The sequence below is a fragment of the Dryobates pubescens genome, chromosome 30 (genome assembly GCF_014839835.1).
Source record: "Dryobates pubescens isolate bDryPub1 chromosome 30, bDryPub1.pri, whole genome shotgun sequence".
NCBI lineage: Eukaryota > Metazoa > Chordata > Aves > Piciformes > Picidae > Dryobates > Dryobates pubescens.
The window spans coordinates 11,304,053-11,331,052 of record NC_071641.1 but is presented as its reverse complement, the minus strand read 5'-3'; the positions used below and the strand labels follow the sequence as shown (position 1 = coordinate 11,331,052).

The 27,000-nt window shown below is 44.5% G+C and overlaps 1 protein-coding gene across 1 annotated transcript in view; it reads left to right on the top strand.

The window, feature by feature from the left end:
• Positions 1-1,555: 1,555 nt before the first annotated feature.
• PCDH15 (protocadherin related 15) overlaps positions 1,556-27,000 on the top strand; it is a 995,294-nt gene continuing 969,849 nt past the window's right edge. Inside the window, exon 1 of the mRNA XM_054174769.1 lies at positions 1,556-1,679. The gene's annotated coding sequence lies outside the window, so the exon portion shown is untranslated. The remainder of the gene's footprint in view (positions 1,680-27,000) is intronic.

Here is a 27,000-nt window from a genome sequence, read left to right as displayed (position 1 = left end):
TCAGACTCCTGAGTGATCCTACCTAGCTTGTTAAAGATGAAGTAAACTCTGTTTTTCTCTGGCAGGTTAGTTTTCTGTTGATTTATTGAGTTGAACTGGCACACCACAGGGTCAGGTGAAATTGCTGCAAGGAAAAGAGCATAAACGTGTGGTTTGAGAACTTGGGGACTTTTTATTTTGCTAGAAGAGATGCTTTAGGTGCCACCTGGTATTCCTGTCTGTCTCTCTTCACAGTGGCACCATTGCAGTGGTCTGTTTGTGGGGACACTGCAAGAGATGGATCAGGAATTGATCCTTGCTAGACTCAATCCAGAACAAACCAGATATGTTCAAGCTAAGTCAATTACCCTTGGCTGTGTTGGAGACTGACTTTTTAAGAGAGCCCTAAAAGAAAAGCCAGCCAAGCAGCACTTATTTTCTGACCAATGCCCTACATGTGTTTTCATTTGAGCAAGCATGTTGGGATTTGAGGCACCACTGGAGTTGCTGGAGCCTCCTTTGACTTCTATTGTTAAATAATTGTACTTTGCATCCTGTGCTGAGTGGAGAACTCTGGCATTACCTACTGCATTGATTGTGGGCTCAAGCTAATACTCCCCCAAAGGCAGAGGAAGAATTTCAGTGTGTGTGGTTTGGGTTGTACATCTGGAGGTAAAAAAATAATAATGTCTGAGCCCCAGTCCCGCAGGCTGCTGATCCAGCCTGTTTGAGCTCTTTCTCTGGGTGGTTTACCAGAAAAGCCTGCCACACTCAGGTATTAATGCAATGCTCATATTTAGAGCAAATATGTTACTACAAGAAAACTCACGAGCCCCTACTGAAGCACATGAGGATCCTCACAAACATCTCATTTGTGAAAACCAGAGTGTAATTGCAATTGGTGGAAGCCTAAACAAGGCTTCTGCTAATGAGCTGACACCATCGTCCCCCTTCAGCTTCCAGAATTAATACCCACTTTGACTTCATCCTATTCTCAGCCCATTCCATCCCTCCCAAACTAATCCCACTCGTGGAGTTCATACCTGTGGCAGTTCACTGCTGTTTCTGTTTCAATTCGGTTTCCCCTACCCAGGCAACATCAGCGGCCGAGGTTAGGAGCCGTACCCAGGTTCCACGAAGCGTGTCAGCGGCGGCTACAGCGAGTATTTAAAGCGGCGGCCGGGGGATGGCAGGGACCCGCCAGGGGTGACGCGGAGCCGCCGGGCAGGGACCCGCTGCTCGGTGCTGGCAGGAACCTCAGCGCGCTGTCTGCGGCTGCAGTTCCCCGGTGCTCCGAGCCGAAAGGGGGGCACAATCCGCCCGCGTTTGGCAGCCCAGCCGCGCCGCCTCCCCACTGCTCGGTTCCCTCCCTCTCTCCCACCCGGCTTTCCGAGACCCGGCACTGGGTGGCAGGGAGGAGGAGGAGGCGGCGGCGGCGGCGCGAAGGACGAGGGAGGGGGCCGGACGGGGTCTGCCGGGTGCCATCCGCGGGAGCCGCCACGGCTCAGGAGCGGCGCGGAGCAGGAGGAGGCGGCGGCTGCCAAGAAGAAGCGCAGCGGGCAGGTGGTGAGGATAACCCACAGCGGGTCAGAGGACATTACCACCGAGGATTCCCTAGCGGGAGCCCTGAGCGCTGACGACCTGCCAGGAAGGTGTGAAGCCCTGTAACCGAGGAGCTGCTGGCAGCAAGCGCGACCGGGGTGAGATTCTTGCGGACGGTGAATGTTGCTCGAATGGCGCCGTGCAGGAGAGAGGCACCTGAACATAGTGAGAGTTGTCAGCGTCCCGTCTGCGATGTCAGCCTCACATTAAACTCCTTACTCTTTCTCAATATCTAGCGTCACTTAGCTCCTGAGCACTCTAGAAACAGAATCTGAGACCTGAACGCTAGGTTTAGTTAATAGGATTCTAAACGATTTAGCAGGTTCATCTGAAAGTCCTGGGGGAAACTCAGATTTTATTCAGCCTCGGTGCAGAATAATGTGTGGTTCATAACTACACCTGCACGTTTGGATCGGCAATGCTGTTGAGGCAGTAAAGATTTACATGGTCATCTGCACTGGAGAGGTCAGGAATTGATACTTCCCTTTTGAAAAGGTTTTATTGAAAGCTCTTGGTGGTTGAGCTGATGGAGTGGGATGCAGCAGTTTACATAGAATACATAGAATAAACCAGGTTGGAAGAGACCTTCAAGATCATCGCGTCCAACCCATCAACCAATCCAACACCATCCAAACACAGGGACACAGGTGAACCCAGTAAAGGGAGTCGAAGGCAAAAGGGGAGTTTGGTGGTCTTCAAAAGTGGGTAACACCACTTAGGAAAGCTCCCTCCCAGGGGAAAATAGGACGCAGGAGTATTTTTCCTGTCCCAGCCCAGAGAGGAGCAGAGGGGTGAACAGGGTGAAAAAGTGAACATGTGCATTTGTAACTAGCAGTGTTTTAGGTGTCACTCACTTCTGGGAGCTATAGCGCTGGTGCCAGATGGATGAATGTTTTTTTTATCTTGTTTGCTAAGAAATTGAGGGTTATGTTCCTTTAAGGTAGCACCTAGAGTGTTGCCGGTTCAGGGCCTCTTGTGCTGCTTCAGCAGGTGTAGCTGGCCACAGATTGATGCGGGATGTCTTCGGGGAAGAGCCGGAGCACGCAGTGGGGCTAGCCCCGCGTTGCCCAAAGCCAAGCAGCCAGCCAACAGGTCCCCGCGGTCAGGATTCGCCACCGCAAACTTTGTAGGCTGGATTCAGCGGGGCGGTAGCTTTTTCTTCCTGCCAGGAAAAAGGCCTCCAGGTGTCATTTGGAGCTACGGCACCACCAGCAGGTGAAGACCCCCGCAGCCGGTGCGTGGCTGCCCTTTTTAGGCGGCATCAGTAAGTGCCGAGAGGGGGGTTTCACGGAGGCTTTTTCGACGGTGCCGTGAAGCATCTCCCGGCATTGCCGGGGTAAGCGGGGAGAGAGAAAGGGAGAGAGGGAGCGAGCCCGGAGCCCGACGGTGCTAAGCGCTCCCGCTGCAGGCACGACGGCCCTGTCCAGACGCTTCCCTCCCTGGGTGGGAAGTCGGGGCAGCGCTGCTGGGGAAAAGGACACGGCACGGCTGCTCCATCCCGGAGAAGGTTGCTGCTGAGGAAGCGATGGCCGGAGCCCTCGCAAATACTGGATGGGTTGTTTTGTTGGTTAATTTTCCTTTCCTTTTCGTCCACTGTCCCTTCTTCTTCCCTCTCTACTGGTTTGGGTTTTTGTTGTTGTTTTTTATTTCCGTTTTCTAAGGCGGAGGAGCAGCGCTTGCAGCCCCCCGGCTGCGGCGCACCACTTGCACCGCGCTCCCCGAGCCGGGAGACTACGCAGCGCCGGCCGCCTGCCTGAGCCTGCGCCGCCTCCCGGTCCCCTCCGCCGCTCCCCCAGCGAACCTCGAAGTTTGCATCCCGCCCCTGCGTGCCTCCTCGCACCGCGCAGGCAGCCGCAGCCGGCGCTGGGCAGCGGCAGGCGGAGCGGCGGCGGCGACGCTGGCCCCGCTCCTGGCCCCGTACGGACCGGGCGGCGGCATTACCGCCGCCCACGCGGGCCTCGCTGCGAGAGGGTGGTGGCCACTGTCACCGGCCTTCTGCCGGCCTCTTGCCGCTCTACGCGGCAGCAGAAAGTTTCTCAGCGGTTGGAGGTAGTAGGTAAGTCGGGGGAGAGGGGCTCTGTAGCTGGGCATGGCGCGGGGGAGGGGTGGAGCTGGGCTGCCGCGGTTCGGCGGGGTGCTCCAGCACGGAGACTCCTTCGTTCCGGGGCACGGCTCCGCGGCCGGAGCCGGGAGAGTCCTCACTAGCGAGGACGAGCACCCATCTCCTCCCCTCCTTTTTCATCGGTCCCTGCTGCCAGGTAGAGCAGAAATGGACACCTTAAGTATTGTCGTAATGCTTGAAAACTTAGGGTTAATTAGAAAGGGATAGTGGAATAACTGGGATGTTTAAGCTTTAATATCAGCATATGGTAATCAGTAAAATAAATGAACCGTTTAGTATTCCACTGCTGTAATACGTGGCGCAGGAGAAGGGCTGGTGGTACATATCATTTCCCAGCTCGTTCGGGGGAAGTGGAGCGATGCCGGGCGCCGTATCTGCTATCTTCCCCCAACTGCCTCAGCCCTTGAGGCAGCGGGGAGTTCTGCGGAGGGGAGAGTGCGAGCTCCCAGCATTGTATCTATAAAGCTGTGGGAAGGCACCTTCTCGGGCTCGCAAAGCCTCGTGAATGCTTCTGGAGTGGGATTGCAGCAGTGGACAGAGAGCGGGAGCGGCAGGGCAACCCTGGTCCCACGGCTTCGGGTAGGTTATGTGACTCCGATGCCTGCCTTTTGCACGCCCTCGGGAGTTTATCGTTCACCGTGCTCATTAGAGCTCTGTGTTTTAAATGTTCCTCGAACTTGGATGCATGTTGAAGCTAGCCTTGTGGGCTCGAGCATGGGGAATACATGATTATCTCTGGAAGAATAAGATGGGCATGTGGGTGGTGTCATCGGAGGGGCGCATGCTGGGAGCCGTCGGCTTCAGAGCCCCTTCACATGTTTCAGCAGTGGCCATTAATGACAGCCGTGTGGATGTGATTTAGAGTGAGGTGCGTTGTGGTTGGAGGGCTGGTTAGGTGTAAGTCAATTCCCATTGACTCATTTAGGCTATACTGAGGTGTGGGGGAACCCCCTGTGTTTATAAGGCAGGTCGCTCCCATCTCCCATCATTAAAAGTTACAGGAGAAACATTTCCTTGTTTGTTTCCACCCATCCCCCTGATGGGAGGAGGTTCATGACATGTAAAATTATCAGGCTGCTCTCAAGGGAGGCTGCAGGAATATGTTTTTCCCTTTGAGAACTGCTTTGCTTTCTGATGGTTGGAAGCTGGGGAAAAGGGAGAGATTTAAAAATAAAACCAAACTGTATAGCTGAAGCAGTAAAGGAAATGTTCTCGAGATCCCACGTAACAAGCTGGGAACGAATGCAAACTGTTCTTGCTCTGTATCTCTTCCAAATGCAGTTCTCTTGGAGAGATGCTATCTCCTCCTGCTTCCCAGCAAAACTCAATCTGCATGGCTAGTCAATCACATCATGTAAATGAGGTGCTGCTCCTCAGCCTCCTGAAGAGGTGATGGGAATGTTGGTACTGCAGCAGGAGTGACAGGTTTGTCACACACATAACCTAGTGTGTACCATTACTCTTTGAAGATCCACGCCGATTCAAACTTTCTCGTGTGGCACAAAGCTTCACAAAACGTCAGGAAGGTGTCTTCGCAGCTGGGGACTGCTGTGTCTACCTGCTTGCTTCAGCTGCTGGTGATCTGGCAGGCCCCCTTATGCCACCCTCTGGAAGGCACAGTGACTGTAGCTGAGACACAGTTTTCAGGATCAAGACTGTAGATCACTAAAGGGATACTTCAGAGTCACACCAGCCTTGCTAAATTATTATTCAAAGTTTAGTAGCGAAGCTTCTCAAATCCTGCTACAAGAAGTAATGTTTCTGTAGTTTTCACTTCACAATATGCAGGTGTATTTGGAAAAGTGTAAGAGGGTATAATCCCCTTCTTAAAATGACAATAGCCATTTGAGTGACCCCCTAAGCATCCTGAAAGGGGAGTACTAATTCAATGTGCTGCTTGCAGCTAGTTTCAGTCAGCTTTTCCAGAACATAGCTGCTATTGGTCCTCCATGTACATCATTGTAACAGCTGTGTAAATGTGTGCATGGGTTTCACAGATCTACTCATTATATACCTTTTTTTTTTTCCTGTACCCCCATGGAAGCCTGAAGCCCAAAGTCTGAGTTGCTGCAGTGGGTATCTGTGATGTTGATCCTGCAGGATAGCTTGTGGTTGCCAGTACATTGGTTGGTGCTTTCAGGGCCAGCCGCAGTACTGGTTGAGTGCATGGGAACCCCATTGATGGGTTCAGTTTTGCACTTCAGAAGCAGACATGGGACAGAACTTTGTCAGGGTTTGTTTAAGAATATGGATATTGGAAGAGAGCTGTAAATGTCCAAAATCCTTCTTTATTTTTTTCACATTAAGAGCTATGTTTGTGCTTAGTGGGATGCAGTCTTAAAGTAGGATGCTTCATGTCTATCTTGCTTATTACTACTTTCCATCTTCACAATTCTCTGTGCATGGAGGTTTACCACTGAACTCTGTGGTTTAAGTAATTTGTGAACATCCAACATGACCAAGCTGTCAGCCCCTGGCTTGGACAGCAGCACTCTGAGCTGGGTTAGGAACTGGCTGGAGGGCTGAGCCCAGAGAGTGGTGGTGAATGGTGCCACATCTAGCTGGCAGACAGTCACTAGTGGCATCCCCCAGGGATCAGTGCTGGGCCCCATCCTGTTCAATATCTTTATTGATGATGTGAATAAGGGGATTGAGTCCATCATCAGTAAATTTGGAGATGACACCAAGCTGGGGGCAGGTGTTGATCTGTTAGAGGTATTCTATTATATTCTTATGAGGACTAATTTGTTGTTAAACTCTGCTTTGTTAGCAAACAGGCAAAGGAAACAAAACCAGTAGCTTCACACTTTTCCTCTCATGTATTTAGTCAACTTTTGGGAACAATTTCACCTTAGTTAAAATGCTCTGAAACAGGAAAATAGTTCAAGTGTTAGCATCCCTTGGTTATTTATTTATTTATTTTTAGGTATGTGTTTGCATTACAGCCTCTATCCATCTAAGCATCAAAGCTTGAAAATAGAGATGGAAATTCTGGTCTCAATTTAGCTGTAAGTCCATTGCTTTGGGCAAACCAAAACTTTTCACCAAGTGAAGGTGGGTTTTGAGTCTTCCATCATAACTTCAAGTAAACCTAGCGGTCCTCTGGCAAAATGAGGCATTGCTGTGGTGTGAACCAGCAAATAGCAGCAAAATATGCTGCTAATCTTAGAGTGTCTAGCTTAACACTGAACTCATGGCAAATTAGTATGTTCTCAGTACTTAAAGCATGCAGATGGGTAACTGTGACTAGTTAAAGCTTGGGATCTGGAGCTAGCCAAAAGGCTGCCTGAGTATTAAAACCAGGCTTGCTAATTTTGTCCTATTAATAGTTTATGAATTCTGTATGAGAAGCACAGAAAACACTCCTTAAAGTAGAAAGGATTATTGCTCAAAATCCTGCAATCAAACCTTCTTGTTTTAATTAAAAATAACTAATCAACTGATTGATGAAAGGAAAAAAAACATACCTTGCAGATATTTATTGTTCATTTTCCTACTACTGGAGCATTCTGTTTCATGCATTTGTTGGTATTCAGCCTGTTGGGGAAGGATGCATTGAATGCCTAAAAAGCTTGTAAGATGCTCCTGTGACTTTGGATGCTTAGGTGGTTTGTTATAAGAGATTTTACAATAAATACTATCTTGGAAGTAATTGGATTTGATTTGTCTTTTGGCAGTTGAGGCAGTTTGTATAATCCTGTTGGCAGTGGCTTTCTGTGTTTCCTAGCTGTTAGGATTACACACTGTTCTTTGCATACCTGAGTGCATTTTTTTTCAAGCTGCAGCACAAAAGAAGTTAGAAGTGCTTTAATTGCTGGTAGCAAGCCTTTGAGTAAGAAGTAAAGTCAAGCAGTCTCTGCTTTGTATATATAAAATCTACCTAACCTTTGTATGGCACTTAAGTATGCACAAAAGACAGAGCTTTGGGTGCAGGGAAGAGAGGTATGTTCTTCCTGGAATCCCATGAGAAAGAAAAAGTCATTAGAGCATTTGAGAAGGCTGACCTAGAGCTGTGAGGTGATTGCAGCTGCCTTGGACACCTACAGATTCCCCTGTTGTCAGAGACCTTGGAGGAATTGCCCTGGATCCTTGGCTGATGCTGGAGATGACGGAAGGCAGCAAAACCCACTCCCCTCTTCTCTCTAGCCCATCCTGGAAATGCAGATAAGGGTTGTAGTTTGCCTTGGTTTAGGGGGGAGCTTTCATCTCTGCTGGAAGACTCTTTGAGGGGTTTTTGAGGGCAGTTGGTGATCAAGCAGACCGGTGTTGCATCTCAATTAGGATTCTGCAGCACCAGTGATAGCATTGAGCACTGAAGAGCCCATCAGGCCCTCTTGTGTATAAAGCTTGTATCGGAGCTGTGCTGGCTCATACTGGGAATAGCTACTTTGAAATGCTGTTGTTGGGAGTTTACATTAGTGGGGTCAAGACTGGGACCTTATCCTAGAGGTGAACAGAGAAATTCTGGACTTTTTCCTAATTTCACTTGAAACTTCAAACAAGCAAACCTTACCATAATGGATGTTCACCTGAGAAAGGGCCACAGACTGCTGTTTCTCTCCAGCCTATTTTGTCTATGATCAAGAGAATACCTTGCAACACAGGAGGACACAGTCTTGGTTCAGAGAAATTCCCTGAAAGAGTGCATTCTGAAGGGCAAAGAAAAAAAGGGAATGGACAGAGGTTTAAAGTTGTCACCCAAAGACTGTGATGCTTTCAGTCACTGCTGAAATACTGGCTTGTTTTTTATTTGGTTAACTTTGTTTTTGTTTTGTGTTGTAACCTGAGCAATGCATTTGAGATACTGGGAGAACAAACTCTGTAAAAAGACAAAGGCAGAAGAAAGGTTTCAGAAGGTGTTTGGGGAGGACTTAGGGAGAAAAATATTCCTGATGAAACAGCTTCAGGAGCCATCTTGGTAAACCAGTAGTGAGTCCTTGCAATGTGAAGATCATGTTTAAGCACTAAAATAATGCTCTTGCTGAAGGTATTTAGTGGCAGAGAAAACTCCAGCCCACTATTTCTGTCGGTGCTTGTATTTAGTGTATTGGTTGTTAGGCAGTCAGATTTGGGTGAAAAAATGTGGATAAAATAGCCCTGTTTTTATATCAATGTGCATTAGCACAGCTTTCTGCTGAACAAGCCTATACCACTTTCTGTAGAAAGTGACTGAAGAGACAGGGTGTAAGACTGACGGTGCAGCTAGGGCTGCTTGGGGATCCGGCAGGGCTGTGTGAGAGGGGTGGGTAGTGCATCCATTGTACAGACTTCTTAGTGTAGCAACTCAGGAGGAGCCTTCCAGCAAATCCAGGTCGTTGTTTGTCTCATTTCATTCATGTGGCTCCTCGTCACATACTTCTAACAGAAAAAGATTCTCCTTTGTGGTTTCCATGTGAACTATGGTTCAGTGCACAAGCACTGGGGAGTTTGAGAGATGTGTTCTGTTGGATGAGCTCTAGGCTTGCAGTCCTTTATTGCTCTGTCATTACATTCTGTGTGGTACTTTTCCTGAACGTAGGAATGTTAACCCCGACATGCCAGTGTCATTTGAATAGTTGATTGCAGTATTTTCTGTTTAGCTACTGTTTCCCCCTTGTTGTATCTTGAGAAATAGCATCTCTGTCTCAGTGATTGCTGTCTTCCATCTGGCACTTGGTTGCATTTGGTAAGAGGCAGATTCTCCCATATAAGGTTTGGGTGTTTTGGGAGCTATCACATGGGAATGCTCCATGAACGCAGCTGAGCCGCTGGACAGCTCCCAGGCTCGTGGAGATGTCATGTGGGTATTGTTAGCTCTGGCATGCCACCAGGTGACTGATTACAGATCTTTCTAATATCTCCTTCTGTATCACAGGAATGGGGAGAAACCCTATTACCAAATGAACAGTTCTGCTTGGAAGAACAGCTCCAAACTGCTGTCCGGTGAGCAGCAACACAGGGATCTCAGCAGGCAGCTTTGTGCTCTCTTCTTGAAGATCTGAGGAGTAGCTTTCCTTGTTTGTAGGGCATATCCCTGGTCAAGCACATGTAAAGATAGCTGGTCACTGTGTGTTACTTGCTGCAAGATCTGTTTAACATTTGTCAGTGATGTATTTCAGAATAACGGGCCGAATGTTTTTGTGAAGGACATTCTTCATGACCCTCGTGGAGAAAACAAATCTCTGCTAAGCAGAGAAATTAATTATGACCTGTCAGAAGTAGGAAAGAGATGCTTTTAAAGCCCCCACAGCACTGTATTCTGGTGATCTGGATTTGGTGGTTCTGACTGAGCTTTCTTTAAGCTGCATTTTCTGTCTTTTCTGTGAAGAATGTATGTGTGATTGTGCAACATTACCGTGTGGTCATTCTGGTACATAATGGTGATGAGTATGCTGGACCTCACCCACTCCTGGGGCTGTCAGTGACAGCTTTGCAGGCTATTTCCCTGGGTTATCACTAGCTCAGACCTTTCTTAGTAGCTGTTATAGCTGATATGGCTTCATGTTATTGGCATGCAGTAACAGTAAGGCTGACTGGGAAACAAATGTTTGGGAGAGGTGAGTGGTGAGAGTATGGGGATGAGCTGGGCAACATTTCAGCTGAAGGTGGGGAAGGCCTTGCCAGCAATGCTGGGCCAGCAGTTTCTGAATGGCAGTGAAGTCACTGCATTTCACTTCTGTGCTGATCCAGGCTTCACTTGGCAGTGTCCCAGTTACATAGCTAAGCATATATAGATACCTAGTGGGTAACCATAGTGGTGTTTGATTTCTTGAGTACTGTGGCAGATACTTATTCCCACCAGTCTGCACTGTACAGTCCTCTGCTTCATCCAGCAAACTGAATTTGTTGCTTATGAAGATTATATTTTTTGTTTCTTTGATTTTTTTTTCTTTGCAAGCTTTGACATTGCCCAAGCTTAATAACTTACTTGTAAGTCTTTGGTGTCTATTGTTGTGTCCAACAACATGAAAGAACTTGTGTCTGTCTTCTCTGCTGTTATCTGCAGAGATTGCATGTTTGAGTCAAGAAAATGTTTGTGAGACAGCACAATGAAAGTAATTAGGATATGGTATATTTTATTCTTATTGCTGCATCTCAAATGAGTGTAAACACAAGCTAGAGATGAAATCTGTACCCTAATGGAATTACATATTGACAGCTTAAGTGCCATGTGTATGACAAGGAATAATTAACAACTTGGAGCTGAAATACAATGTATCCTTAACGTTTTTTTCTTTCTTTTTTCTGTCAATGAGAAGTGGTAGATGAGTGAGCAGAAGTTCAGTGCACTACAAGGAAACCTGTATAGTCTTACAGATATTAATAAGAGATTTTGGTGGGGGAGGGACTTTTTACAAGGGCTTATTGTATTAGTGTGAGAGGGAATGGATTGGAGCTTGAGAAAGGCATATTTAGACTGGAGATTAGGAAGAAATTCTTTACAGTGAAGGTAGCGAGACACCAGGAAAGGCTGCAGAGGGAGTTTGTGGATGCCCTCTCCCAGGAGGTGTTCAAGGCTAGGCTGGACAGGGCGATGATCTTGAAGGTCTCTTCCAACCTGGTTTATTCTATGTATGTATGTATTAAGCAACCTGGGCTAATGGAAGATGTTCCTGTCAATGGCAGGAGGGTTGGAACTAGATGATCTTTAAGGTCCTAAACCCTTCTAAGATTCTATGTTGTATGAAAATGTGAAAGCCTGGTTTTAGTCTCTGCACTGTACAGGTTTAGTTTATGTAGTACTTAAATATTCATGAGTTCTTGCAGGTGTTGAATATACTTTTGTGAAATCTATTGAGACAATCATGCTTCCACATTTTCTTGCATCTTCACAGCTCTTTATTCCTGAGTTGGTTTTTGTTTTTGGAGGGAGGGATCTCTGACAAGGTAACCCCAGTACTAGATAGGAGGTGCTATGAGAGGGTCATGGTGACCAGCACGTGAACGCTGTGGCTTGGGGTAGGATAATCTGAAGCCTGCCTGTGTGACGTGAGCGCAAAAGTCTTGTCTTGAATGAAATGGAAAGTTAAATGCAGTCTGTGATTCAAGCCCACAGGTAGGACACAGCAAATAATCACATGGCCTCTTCCTAAAATACATGCAAGTAAAATTAAAAGTATCTGAGTTCTTTTGAAATAAACTCACCTGGTTTTAAGGATTTAGTGAGTTTGTGATACTGAGAATACCTGGGACTACCTCTGTTATAGAACTATCATGTTCCCAACCTCTTCAGCTTTCCATTATCTGCTAATGAAGATCTGTGTGTAGTGCTTGTTGCCTTTGAAGAAGCACCAAGTGGTTTCTGAATCTGTTTAGCTCATGTGAGTGAGTTTATGTAACATTCCCAAACAGGATCTTGAGCTCTCTCAAGAGCAGTCTGAACTTTTACTCATATGTCCACTACCATAAATATGTTCATAATAACAACACTGGTGCATTTCTAGTAGTCAAGGAATTTTCCAGTACTCATTTTACTGAAGTTGAAGGAGTTTTTCCCTTGAGATGATCAAATCAATCATCATGGGGTGGTAGATAATCTTATTACTTTTTTTCCTTTTAAATAATTTTTCACTACCAGGATCTAAGAGAGATTTTATTAACATTTCATGAGAGTAAAACTTCTATTTTGGGAGAAGAATTCCTTCTAACATTTAATAGGAAATGAGGTTATTTACATAAGTACTTGCAACTGAGCTAAACACCTGGTGGATTGCAGATGGTGCCTGTTTTAGGGGTTTGCTTTTCAAAACTGTAGACTCTTAATAAAATGGGATTTATGGCTAGTGGGCCCTGGGACAGAACTGGAGGTTGTAAAAATCTCCATGCATGTTGAAAAACTCCACACAGTAAGGTGCTATTAGCTCCTCTTGAAAGAACAATCACTGCTGCACTTGGGAGTGGAAATGGAGAGTACATCCTGCACATGTGGTCTTGAAGTGTGCTGGTGGGACCGAAACAGCTGAATAGATGAATCAGAGTGTTCATGGCACTCGGTGGATTGAAGGAAGCTTTGTCCACTGGCATTGCAACCTGCTTCCCTATTTGCTTTATTTCTTCCTGATTATAACTTCAAAGAGCAACGAAGCAGTGCAAGATAGTGCCTAGGTTTGCCTTATTGAAGTTAAAGGACAGAGGATTATTGAAATCTTTTAATAACTTTCTTTTTTGGGGTACAATGATCTCCCTTTGAGTCTTTGATAATGTTCCTATTCCAGTATCTTTGAAGGCAGATTACCAAAAAAAAAATATAATCTTCTAACTATTAAGGGAGCCTCCAACTAAAGCGAGCCCTGTGTCAGGGCTGTGGATGTCATGTCCCCTTCCCTCCAACTAGTTATCAAGACAGCAACAAGTTTATGACTTGAACTGTTAACCACAGAGGATGTCTTTGAGTGCATGAAGTTCCTGTTTCATTCCAAAGATTCCTTTGTATCACTTCAGTGGAAGAAATGAGCAAATTATTTTGATGGCAAAACAAATAGCTATCATGTCAAGGCTAGTGCAAAGTTAAGTAGTTCTCCTGGTGGGTCTTCCAAGACTAGTTGGGACAAAAAAAGACCTATATTTTAGGTATAAAGTAATTGCTTTAGGATAATTGCTGTACTGTTTTGAGATTGCTTCTGAGCTGGTAACTGTCTTGGACTGAGTGCAGCTGCAGGCACAGCACGGAAGGAATTGAGTATCAACTGGGAGGATGCATCTTGTCAACAACCTTTTTATGTCCTCCCTCCCCCAAGTTATTGTACTGCTTGTTATGAGGACACAGTCTCAAACTGTGCCAAGGGAGGTTTAGGCTCAAGTTGAGGAGAAAGTTCTTCACAGAGAGAGAGTTTGTTAGCCATTGGAATGTGCTGCCCAGGGAGGCGGTGGAGTCACCATCCCTAGAGGTGTTCAAAAAGGGATTGGACATGGCACTTGAAGCCATGGTTTAGTAGTCATGAGGTCTTGAGTGTTAGATTGGACTTGATGATCTCTGAGGTCTTTTCCAACCTTATTGCTTCTATGATCTCTTAGCAAAATCATCTGCAGCTTAATATTATATGGAAAATGAAGAATAATGGAATCCATCACTAAGGTTAGGCTGCAAGCAGGGAAGCTGAGATTAGTGTGCTGTTTCCTTTCATTCAGCCTCCTAATCAAATTTTAATGTGAGGTTTGACATTTATGTGACATTCACAGCTGTAGAAACACTGTTTTCTTTTCCCCGTTGCTCAGTTTTCTTGGACTTAACATTATGCTCAAAGCTCTCAGGTGAGAGAGACTGTAGAAGTGAGCTGGTAAGAAATGATGACTAACACATTGGTTGTGTTCTCAAGGCTACCTACAATTGTTTTAGATGTTTTTTCCAGTGGTAGAGAAGGGGGAGGTTTTAATCCACAAACTGGTAGCAGATGGTACCATAGACTTGTTTTTTTTCCTTTCCCTTTCTGCATGTACCACCTCACACTCAAATGCAGTGGGCCATTGAAGCACATATTCTGATGAAGCAATTTCTTGCTCTTGGTTATGGCATTTTTGGATGAGGCTGTGGGGCTTAAGAATTCAGAGGCAATATTTATACCACATTATCTACACTTGTGCGAAGTGCAGGGGAGGGACTGCAGTCAAGCTGTCATTCATGGTGGTCAACCAGTTACTCCTTTATCAGGTGCACTAAACATTGCTTGGTTTTGGTGTAACTCTTCTGGTCAGCAATGTTGCAGGTGATAGGTGGAAGGATGAAATGTTTGGCCTCCACCTTGCCCCTTCTGTTCTCCCCAGTTCCTGTGGCAAGGCAGGTTTTTACACAGCAACATTGGGCGTGATAACTTTCCATTGTATTATGCTTCCATCAGCTGCACTAAAACTGGTGGCATTAATTTGCTACATGTAGAGGAACAGTTTAACATGGAAGTTCTGATCTATGAAATCTGAAGAAGTAGAGCTGCACTGACCATGCCAATACCAGGGTAAGGAAGACTAACCTACATTTTATGTAGATATAAAGAATTCAGATGTTACTAGCTGCCCAGTCTCATTACTGCAGCCTGTTCTGTAGAGTTGTTTGCCGGTCTTGACCTGGTGCATGTGTTTCAGTAACTGTCTATGTGTTTAAACCTACTTCTGAAGTTCCTCAAATAATACCATGTCTGTCAAGTAGATTTAGGGGCTGTGTAAGACCAAGTGTGTCAGCCTCAAAAATATGTATCCAAATCTCTGCATTTCACAAATCCCAGGGTGCAAAGTGGCTGGCTCTGTGGTTAGGATGGAACCATTCTGTTGGACATTTTAACTGCTGTATGTTCTCATAGTGCCTTCAGAACAAATGCTAAATGCTGTGCAGCAGGGTTTTTTTTATAAGCCATTTGTATTTCATCATTTTAACATCTGTGCTTGGTGTTCTTCTCCACTGTTGCACAGAGGAAATGTTTTGAAAAGGCAGAGCTGTGAACAGAAAAGATTTTGTAGCTCCACTTTGCAGTCTGGAGAGTGCTGATTTACATGTAGCAGGAGATGGTGCTGTGTTTCATCTCCAGTAAGGTAGTCCCTGCATTTGGGGCTGCTTACCAGTGGGATTGAATAATGGGTTATAGTAGTATGGGACTGGGGGATATGTAGGGAAACCCTAAAACACCATGATCTGCTGCTGCATCAGACACATACTGATAGTAACCTGTTGGAAAGAAGTTTTAAACAGCTGTGTGGTACGAGTGTCTTTGAGTGCTGTTGAAATGATGTAGAATGTTAGAAATCATCCTGGTGGTAGTGAATTGTGACAAAAACATAAACTGCAGTGTGGGTATTTTGGATTAAATAAGGCATCCAGTCTGTTTGTCCCTTGTGTAATTTCAAGCAGACCATGTACTTGAATTTTTGTTAGCCCTTAAAGTAAGCTGAGATCTTGTATGCTCATCTTGAGAAGACTGAGAGGGGAATCTCATCAATGTCAAGTGTGGAGGGGGCCAATATCTTTTTGGTGGTTCACAGTGATAAGACAAGGAACAATGGATACAGACTTGAACACAGAAGATTCACCTCAACATGAGGAGAAACCTCTTTACAATGAGTGTGACAGAGCCCTGGAGCATGCTGCCCAGAGAGGTTGTGGAGTCTCCTTCTCTGGATACATTCAAAACCCACCTGGACTACTCTGGGTGATCCTGCTTTGGCAGGCAGGTTGGATTTGATCTCTGGAGGTCCCTTCCAACCTCTAGTGTTCTGTGATCTGTTTTCACAGTATCACAGTAACTAAGGTTGGAAGAGACCCCAAGGATCATCAAGTCCAACCTGTTCCAACAGACCTCACAACTAGACCATGGCACCAAGTGCCAAGTCCAATCTCCCCTTGAACACCTCCAGGGACGGCGACTCCACCACCTCCCTGGGCAGCACATCCCAATGACGAATGACTTGCTCAGTGAAGAACTTTTTCCTCACCTCGAGTCTAAACCTCCCCTGGCACAGCTTGAGACTGTGTCCCCTTGTTCTGGTGCTGGTTGCCTGGGAAGTTTTGACTTTGTTCCCCTAATTTTTAAACCTATTGTAACCAGTAGCTGGTGCATTGTTCCATAGCTGTCATGTACAGGAAGTATTTAATAAAGCCCAACTAAACTAAAACACAACAACAACAAACCCCAGAAACAAAACAGAACAAAAAAAAACCCAACCAAACCAAAAGTAAGCAAGCAAACAAAATCCCCAAACCCAAGAACTCTTTTGCTTTCTGTATTTAAGCCAAGTGTCATAACTCCAAGGAATTGATTCTGTTGTGTAGTGGCATTACTTGGGAGCTGGTAAAGCACAACTAATGAATTTTGAACTCTGAAATTAGTTATAATAATGAGCTCAAAATTGTTTCTGAAAGTTGTTAAGAACAAAAGTCGCAGTTCTCAACTGCAAGGCTGAATGTTGGTCCTTTAAGTTAGGTAGGCATGTCTAATGGCAGAAGAGTGTTTATTAGATTTTAATCTGGTGTGAGAGAGCTCTGCACCCTGCCTCTCTTTGAAGCAGACTTGGAAAGGAAGAGGATAAAGCCCTCAGCAATGACAGATCTTCTCTCTTGATATACATTGTTAGATGGTGGGCCCAAGTCTTGTGCCCTGTGTTTTGTGCTGTTTCTGTTTTTCAGTGCTCTATCACTTTATTGTTCTGTTATGTGAAGGCTGTGCTGCTCTCTAAAACAAGCAACTTTAAGCCGCTTGTTTTCTCACAAGTAGGTGAAAAGAAACCCCCTCTTCTGGGGGGTTTGTTTCTGTTCTTGTTTCCTTGCTATATATTTCTGTATATATTGTAAATACTGTATATTTGTGTACATAAATTCCCTGCATCCTATATTGCTTCATAAATACAGCATTCCCTAATTTGCTTCACCGGCTGACTCAGCTGTGGTCTCCTTATTCCTTCTTAGTGGGGGAAGGGAAGCTGGGCCTTCTCTCTCAACCCACCACTGTTATTAAGAACAAGAGTAGCAGTTCTCAACTGCAAGGCTGAATGTTGGTCCTTTAAGTTAGGTAGGCATGTCTAATGGCAGAAGAGTGTTTATTAGATTTTAATCTGGTGTGAGAGAGCTCTGCACCCTGCCTCTCTTTGAAGCAGACTTGGAAAGGAAGAGGATAAAGCCCTCAGCAATGACAGATCTTCTCTCTTGATATGCATTGTTAGATGGTGGGCCCAAGTCTTGTGCCGTGTGTTCTGTGCTGTCTCTGTTTTTCAGTGCTCTATCACTTTATCGTTCTGCTATGTGAAGGCTGTGCTGCTCTCTAAAACAAGCAACTTTAAGCTGCTTGTTTTCTCACAAGTAGGTGAAAAGAAATTGTTCTTGGCCTAAAAAAAAAAAAAAGAGTAAAAACATAACAAAATCAAAAAAACCCACAAAACACCCAAACAAACATCCTGCTCTATTTGCAGCTGGGTGGTGGAAAAGCCTAGGGGAGGTAAACAGCCTTTGAAATACAAACTGAAGTCTGGACAAGAGATTATGTATTATTAGACATCCTCCTGTTCTGGGCTCCCTTAGACACTTTGCTGAGGGATCTGCTTTGTTCACCTGTGCTGTACTCCTCTGTTTTCTGTCTCTCTTGAGTGGTCATTTAGAAAATAGTCTCATCCAAAAGCTAAAAATAGGAATATAGTAGTCTAAGGGACTTCTTGAGTCTGAATCTGTCTGCCTGCTACTGTAGCCACCCCACTGCAGATTTCCTTTTGCAAACCAAAGTGTGTCATGGTTAATGTTCAATCTTCTCTTCCCAGTTTAAAGCTGATTGCTCCAAGTACTGTGCTAGTCACCTGTGATCTATGCTTGTTTAAGGACCATATATTCATGTTTGTTATTGTGCCAGCATTGTCCTTTTGCTTAAGTAGCTTCCTGCCCTCTTTTGTGTCCCCTGCTTCCACAGCTCATTTTGTAGAGAGAATTGTTATGTTGCTTTCTCTTGCCTGTGCTTTCCCAGAGGAAGCAGTGTTCTCTTTTTGTGAGATGGGCTTCATTACTACCTGAAAGGTGGAAGCTTATGTTTCATTTGGAGGCTGGAGGTTTTCCTGCAGTTAAGAACTTATTAATGAAAAACTTGGTGGCTTTGAACTATGGAGGTAGTACATAATTTTGCAGTTCTCAAGGATTAATACAAACGTTCTTCTTACCAGGTGTACTGGAAAAAGGGTTGAGGGAACACTGTCAGAGGATAGTATGAAGGGAACACTAGGACAAGTTGCTCTTCTGTCTTCCCAGGCAGCTTACAAAGTATAGGTTTTAATAACTCCCCTGTCAACAGCCAGCCCAATCTGTCTTTTCTCCTTGGACCAAAGAGCCACAGATCTAGATATGCTGCATCCTCATCTGTCAATGGCGAGCAGAACAGAGCCTGAGCAAGTGGTGGGCCCCATCCATGCAGTCCAGTGGGGTGTAAGATCAGTGCATGTAGCTCATCATCATACTGAATCAGTAAAAAGCCATGGGATATGCTGATACGGGCACAGATCCATTTGTCAGGCTCCCATGAAATGGGTATGAGTGAGTCTTCAGAGCATGTCTGGTTCTGAGCAGGCTTGTCGTGTTGTCTATATAGTGCCACACAAGGACGTGGCACAGCCAGTGGTGTGTTGTGTGGGCAGGAAATCCTTCTGTGATTTGGGGTGAGGTGGAATATGATTTAGAAATACTCTGAGTTTTGAGAAAACCAGCCTGGGCCCTTCATGGTCAGGGTTGGGATTGGAACTAATCAGCCTCATGCTACCTGAATCAGCCTCACAGAGGAAGCATTTGTATATTAGTCCTTTCTTCTGGTACTCTCTAAGCCTTAGAGGATCCTCTTAGCTTTATTTTACCACATAAAGCCAACTTAAGTTGTGTGTGTACAAGTAATGAGATCTCCTAAAACTGAAACACATCAGAACAGACATCTTAAAAGTGTCAGAGGGTGAAACTTTGGTATGACTTGCTTTCTTGGGTGGACAGCCATCCACTTGTCTGCTTTTCCCTCACTAAAACATCATGCAGGTTTTGCACTGTTGGCTGGGAGAGCTCATCTCTATACCTCCTGGAGGCAAATTCCTTTCCAATTCTATTCCCTTTTTTCCTCAAACCACTCCTGGTTCTCTTTTTCTCAGGAATAATTTCCCCTTTGATGTACCAGATACCTGTCAGTGTACTTCGTGAAGGGGAGAGCATCACATCTGCTTTGTTTACTTCTGCAGAAGAAATACTTTAAAAAGTTGGGTTTTCCTTGGTGCTTGTGGTCTTGGGAAGTGAACTCATTTTGTGTTTGCCATTTCTGCATGGACCTACGTGTCTCTTAGCTCAGTCTCCTCTATCAAAGCTCTGTACACATTGGATACACATTTACAAGCTGTGTTGCTTTGTTTTTTAATTTGTTACCCATTTTTTTTTCTTGCCTAAATGCCTCTATTTCCTGTTTTGTCATCAGTGATGTCAATTCTTATCTTGTTCTGTGTGAAATGACTGCAGTAGTAGGGTATGGAGTTCATATGGTGGAGTTTCTGATGTCGTACATAGCCTGTCTAGGTCTACCATTTAACTTGTCCTGAGCTGCTTCAGTTAGTCTTCCACTGAGTAGCTGTGCATTTATGTACCCTTGATTTCTGTCTTGCCTCTGTGTTCTTCATAAGAAACGTTTCTTCAGTTTCTTATGAGCTCTTTGTTTCTATTACCTGAATTTTCTCTCTTCTCTCTGTCACGTGGCCACATTTCTTCTCTGGTTGTAATATCTAGCGGGAGCAATTTTGGCTGTGTCTTGTACTGCTCTACCTAATGTGCAGCTGGAGCCTAATGTGTAGCTGAACTGGCTGTTGGCAGTTTTCATTTGATTTGTCTGCTTTCTTAATCTGACAGAGAGCTCTTTCAGTGCACTGAACGCTCCTCTTTTAAAGTTCCTGGGAGGCACTGGAGGCAGCGACTGGTTCTCCTTCCACTGTTTTTGGTGAGAGCTGTTCGTTTACAGCTCTCTTCTACCCTCAATCTTCATTTGTACCAGGAAAGAAACAAATCTTCATAGTAGGTGTTGTGGGGATTTGCTAAGCCAAAAGTCATTAACAAGTCACTCCAGAGACCTTTTCCATTAAAGACTCTCCAGTCTAGTCCCAAGCTGGTTCTGTACGCAGAAACAGGACTTTCCCATTTCAAATCTCTGTTCCCATGTAGTTGTTTTGCTTGTAACCACAATAAGACAGACACCAACATTATGTGCTGGTTTCTATGCTTCAGGTTTAGTGGCTCATTTCTTCTAACTTCAGGGGTTTGCCACATGACGTGGTGACATGTTTCACTTTGTGTAAGGAGGCAGAAGTGGGGAAAGATGGAAGCAAATGTCTGCAAGTGGTACCATTGCGGAAGAGTGGGAGTATCTTTGGTACGCGTTCATCCACCTAGGTGATTATATAGCTGTCAACTAACTTTAATTTTGTTTTAGAAGATTGTATCAAATAAAAAGAGGTGGAATTGAGATTGTAAAAGCAGTGTATGATCAAGATAGCTTTGGCTTCACCTGTTGTACTGGGAGCCATATGAAGAGAATGCTGCTATTTGCCCAACAATTTTGGTGATAATCTGAATTATAAAAGCTCTTCCATGAGAGCTGTAGCCAGATGTATGCTTTCCCCTGGTGTCTTACTGCTCCAGGATGGCAGTTACAGCCTGGCAAATAGGACAGATTGAGGAATACAAGACCTGCAGATCCTTCCTGTTTAAATGATATTACCAGTTAACAGCAGGGTTACTTCAGCTCTTCCTCATTTATGGCTGTTAGGAGCCGAGCATTTTTACGGTCTTTTAATTTTCTACATATTTTTAAGCCCTCGAGAAGCAACAGTCGGAAGGACCATTAACACCACAGCTATGGACTAATGAAGAACACAACTTCTGTGCTACAGATATTGATTTGCTCTGCTACACTTGTATTTCTCCCCTTGTATTTCTTTTTGTGTGTTCTTCTCTTAGCTGTGGTGGTGGTTTATTTATGCTGCACACAAGTGAGGCTAAGGTGACCTACTGGGAAAGGTGTAGGAAAGGTGTTCCTTCTAATCTTGACACGTTCCTGCACTAAGTTTTTCCTTCAGGCATTGGTTTCCTCTTTAAATATTAAAAATCCAGTTTTATTTAAAACACATTGTTAATGTCACCCTTCATTCACAAAGAGCTAATTTGAACAGTTAACAGTTAACGTTCTTTGGGGGGTTTTGTTTGCATTTGGGGCTTGGGTTTTTTTTTGTTGTTGTTGTTGCTTGTTTGTTTTTTATTTGTTTTTCTTTCCCCACCCTGTGGCACTATGAAGCTGCCTTTTTCCCTTAAGTTGCATCTTTCTAGTCTGTTCCTCTTCTGAGATCAGAAGGTAGGCTGAATTTGTCCCATATCTGTGTAAGCACCAATTCCCCTTTATTGGTTGATAAAGCAGTTTAGAATAGAATAAACCAGGTTGCAAGAGACCTTCAAGATCATCGCATCCAATCCACCTAATCAACTAAACCATGCAACCAAGCACCCTATCAAGTCTCCTCCTAAACACCTCCAATGGTGGTGACTCCACCACCTCCCCTGGCAGCCCATTCCAATGCTCAATCTCTCTGTGCAGAATTTCTTCATAACATCCAGTCTGAACCTCCCCTGGCACAGCTTGAGACTGTGTCCTCTTGTTCTGGTGCTGGTTGCCTGGGAGAAGAGACTAACCTCTGCCTGTCTGCAACCTCCCTTCAGGTAGTTGTAGAGAGTAATAAGGTCTCCCCTGAGCCTCCTCTTCTCCTGGCTAAGCAACCCCAGCTCCCTCAACCTCTCCTTGTTGGGCTTGTGTTCCAAGCCCTTTAGCAACTTTCTTACCCTTCTCTGGACTCGTTCCAGCAAGTCAACCTCCTTCCTAAACTGAGGAGCCCAGAACTGGACACAGGACTCGAGGTGTGGCCTCACCAGTACAGTGTACAGGGGCAGAATGACCTCCCTGCTCCTGCCGGCCACACTGTCCGGCACTTGGATGTGTTAAATCTAATACCGTTGGACTCTGCCCATCTGTCCAACCTGTCAAGGTCCCTCTGCAAAGCCTCTCTACCCTCCAGCAGATAACTCCTGCCTCCAGATTGGTGGTGTCAACAAATTTACTGATGATGGGCTCAATGGCCTCATCCAGATCATCAATAAAGATGTTAAAGAGCATGGGGCCCAGCACTGATCCTTGGGGCACACCACTAGTTTCACGTTCATCTGGATTTCTGGGCTGTAAAAGTCACACATTTGCTCTGACCTTCATTTTATCTGTATGGCATTAGCAAAACAAAAGCCTATTAAATTAACAGTAACATTGAATAATACTGTCTAAATTGAAGAGCAAAATGGAAGAACGACACACCATCAGGAAGCACATTGATAAAATGCCATGAAATATGTTGCTTACCTTCTTTTTTTTGATCTATTACATTTTCTGAGCGCAGATAAATATTTATTTCTTGAAAGCAATTTCAGATTCATTTATTCTTGCAGGATATAACTTTACCTTGTAAGGTCTCTTGTGACCAAAATAATGTTTTAGAGGGGGAAAAAAAAAAAAAAGTATATATAAAAACCCCCTTAAGCTTATTCCCTACTTCTTAAACATTTTGCTGCTGCACTGTGAATTTTATGAGGTATGAATCGGAGTAGAATAGTTTTATGATGTTTGTGCCAAAGCATGATTGGCTGCTCCCTTTATGTCTGCCTCCCCGTTTCATCGCTGGGTGAGTTCTTACATTGCTCATTGTATGTGAGATCAAAACTATGCTAAGGCATCTGTTTCCATATTAGCTTGTTTCCAAACCTGATTGTTGTCTTAATTCTTAATGCAGGTAGATTACTGGGTTTGAAGAAACTATCTGTAGAAAACAGAGTGGGAAAGTAGGAAGGCACGCTTCAATTGGACTTGTCAATCACGGTCTTGATGTTGCTCCTTGTTTAAAGGCATTGTTTCACTACAGGCTGAATGTTCTTTTCATAAAGTAGTTACTGTGTTTGTATTTATTTTTTTTTCCAAGTATTGCTGGTTTAATTTCTGTCAAAATGTGTGGGTGCTGGCAGATTGCAGCGTTTGGTAAACTCCCAAGGAAGCAGGTAGGCTGCACTTCTAATCTTGGAACATTTTTATTATTGGGGTTTTGCTCCCTGTTGCTTGAAATGTGAAACAGTTATGAACTATCCAAAATGGCTTAAAGCAGTATGGTAATTTTCTTTCCCTGGGTTACGATTGGTGAGCTATTCCCCTACATGTGTCTATATTTCAGGATGTTCCCTTTCAAAAGATTTGAGAACAGGCACATTTCTCCACACCTGGCTTCCTAGATGCAGAATGATTCCACCTCTTTACATGGGTAAGAGGAAAAAAAAATGGTGCTTATATTAAGAAATGTTAGAAAAGACCACACATCAGGGAAAGGCAATATAGTGACAAAGAAATTAAGTACAGCTTCAGAAAGCCAAATATCGTGTTAAGTCTGGGCAGAAATCAATAGGCACTTTTGAGAATGGTGGTATTGAGTTTTCTATTTTGAGAAATACTTCTGTCTCTGGCAAAATGAAGTGAATGGCTACAACAGAGAAGCAGGTGAATTTTGGAGCCACTTTTCCAGGCATGCATACCAGGGAGCGAAGGCTGTCTGTCCTGCTAGGCTTTTCCAGCTGTTGCTATGCCTGGCTTTCCAAGCAGGCCATTTATATCACGGGACACAAAAGGTGGTTACTGGGGTGGTTGTGTACCAGGACCTTTCCTGGACAAAGGTCCCATCATTTGCTGTGCGGCTCTGCCTAAGCACAAATTATAGCAACTGGCCTGGGAGTAATCAGTGTCCACCCCGTGCTTTTTAGGCATTTGTCAGGCTCTAAAATGTGTTTATCAACAAATAGGAAGAGCAAGGGCGCCTCTGCCCTCCAACATCCCCCTTAGCAATTCCCCTATGTTACAGAAGAGTAAATGGTACCTTTTTTTCCATCTTCATTAAAGCTCAGCTATGATTTCTGTTTTGACTTTGCACTGTGTGAAAATGTTCCATTTAGACCATAGAAAAGCTGATTCTGAGATGTTTCAAAGCCCTCTTCTCTTCATTCTCTGTTCTAGCTTCTTGTAATGAAACTGCTTTTTCGGAGAGGTTTGGGCAGTGGTGATGTAAATGGAACACAGGAAAAACCCTGGAAAGCAACTGTGTTTTCCCACTGTCATGTTTAGCCATAGCTGCATGTTCCTGCTGATTGAATGCTAATGCAGCTGCAGATTGTCTCTGCTAGGTCCAGTTCTTGCAAAGTGCACCAGGCTGGAGGAGGGCAAGCAGGTGATTTTAAGTGTCTTTGGACCTTACTGCTGCTCTGTGTCCTTTGTGAGAGGAGTATATCTGTGTGGTGTGCAGAAAGGAAACTGGGCTTGTATCGAAGAGTAGAGGTGTGTGAATGGAACCAAGAGTGTGGAAGTCGGGGACTGCATGCCAAATTGTGCATGGTGGCTCTCTAAATCATCACTCTGAGCTGATACTAAGAAAGCTCAGCTTGTTGCAAGGCCCACATAAAAATGTCTGTCCTCTTGCATTGATATCAGTTAATGATACAAATCTGCTGATAGATGCAAGTATTTAATTTGCTGTGAAAAGAACTTGCTTATGTTGCAGGGAGCGTCATGGTTGAATAGAAAGTAGCAGGGGGGTATATTATGGATGTAAATGATACTGGAACTTGCATTATTGACACACTCCTCTTCAAGAGAGCAAGGCAGCATTGCCTGCGTGTTTTACTGCCAGGTGAGTCGATTTGGATCCGAAGCACAGGATTTCCAAACAAGGTAAGACATTGATGGGTATTGGGAGAGTCTGTGATGCCACTTTTTGGTTTGTTTGTTAAATGGGTCCTGTTTGTGCAGCAGGTGTGGCACCAACTTTATTCCAGGGCAGAAGCATTGGACTCCTGAGTGCTTTGTGATGTGGTTTCACTTAGCTTTTTCCTGCTGTGGCAGTCAGTCCCTATATCTGTCTGGCCTTTTCTGCATGGGGAATGTAATTGTTGCATCAGTTTCACTTTTGGGGGTTGTTTCCTCCCATCAGGGCACAAGGACGTGCTCTCAAATGACCAGATGTATATTATAAGCCTCAAGCATTCCTTTGTGGCTGAAGTATTGCAATACATGACATGAACTTCTCTGTTTAGAGAATGTGTGGAATCATTTCTTAACACAGCTGAAGTAGAAGAAATTGTTGCCATGTTCTGATGTAATGGACTGTATGAAACACAGATTTGGACCTTCCTAAATAAAACATGCTTTTCTGAACTTGTCTGAGTTGTGGAAGAACTCAAATTGGAGCTCTAGGAAGAAAATAAACAACAGCAAAAATATCCTAGCAAAAGGGGACTGTGCTGCACATCATTGGGAGATGGTAGTGTCGAGCAGTATCTGTTTGAAGGGAGCAAACCCTGTGCTGGCGGAGTAAGGAATATGTTATTTAGCGCTGCGATGCGAGAAGCGGTGCTGTGCAGTGCTGCTATTAAGAATCATGTAAAACATTAATGCTAGTAAATGGTTTGGCTGTTTACTGTGGGAATAGTACTTATCTTCATGGGGAAATGTTCTTTAAATTAGATTGATTTGAGTCTGTGTGATGTTATGGTGGAGTGAGGCAGAATAAATTCTCAGTTGGTTCAGTTTTGTGAAGGAATGCTGTATATAATTCTTGTTTAAATGATGGATGCACTAGGTATAATGGTTGGCATGCCAGCACTTTAATACATACTTTTTTCCTTCTCTAAATTGCTGTTGCTTACTGCTGCCCATGCAGTTTGCATCCCTGAGGGGTGTTGCTGCTAGGATCTGAATGTGAGAGACATCAGATGTTCCATGGAAATTTTTGGGAAGACTGGTAGCATTAATTAGCATGAAGACCATATGTTTCCAGTCTGAGGGTCTTGTCCAGAGAATTGAAATGGCTGATGCTGTGTGGAAGAGAGAAACAGTCTGAGGAGTTAACACGGCTATTGAGTTTCACAGTCTGCAAATCATCTTGGCCTGACCTGCTGTGTGGTGCTGTATGGCTTCCTCTTCTACCCAGATGCTCTGGGTTGAGCATCAAGGCTTGAATTCAGACAACATTTTGATTTGTGGGTTTGACAACCTGCCACAGGCAGAGAGCAGGAGCAGCCAATTAATCTGCATTCTTCCACCATGCTCTTGGTGGTAACAATATGATGCTTGTTAGTCTGTTGCCTCTTTGAGACCACCTGAGAACATGCATTTATGAACACCCAGCCTGTTGCATGACCTCTTTCACCCATGAACACAGGCGTTTAATTTGTACTCATGACCCTTACAAAGGCAGAGGCCACTATGGGGTCTTTCAGAGTTGAGGTGAACCATGCTGCACAGCAGTATGGCCCCTAAGCAGATACAGCCAAGATAAGCAGCTCTGCATGTTCACAAGGGGAAGTCCTTGATTTTGAGGACAGGATAAACCACAGCTGTGTTTTGGGAGACCATAGCCTATTCTTACTGTCGTAGTAGAGAGCATGTACAATAGCGCTGTTGGCCTGGGACTTGAGACATCACACCACAACCCCCTAAGTCCTTTGGGAGATATGTTGTGTACAGGTAGTTTTATCCAGAAGCACTGAGTAGTGGTGGTTGTTAGCAAGGGGTAGTGAAAAGAAATCACTGCAGTAGTTTGTTCTCCATCATTTGAAGGTAATGGCTGTTGAGGCACTGCTGTGTCAATATTGCCAAGCATGGTGGTTGCAGAACTTGAGCAGTGCTTCCACTGCTGGTAACTTTCATTTCTTCAACTAAACAATTTTTAAGAGAAATAGTTCTGGTTGTGTCTTGACAAACTATTATTTTGGTTTA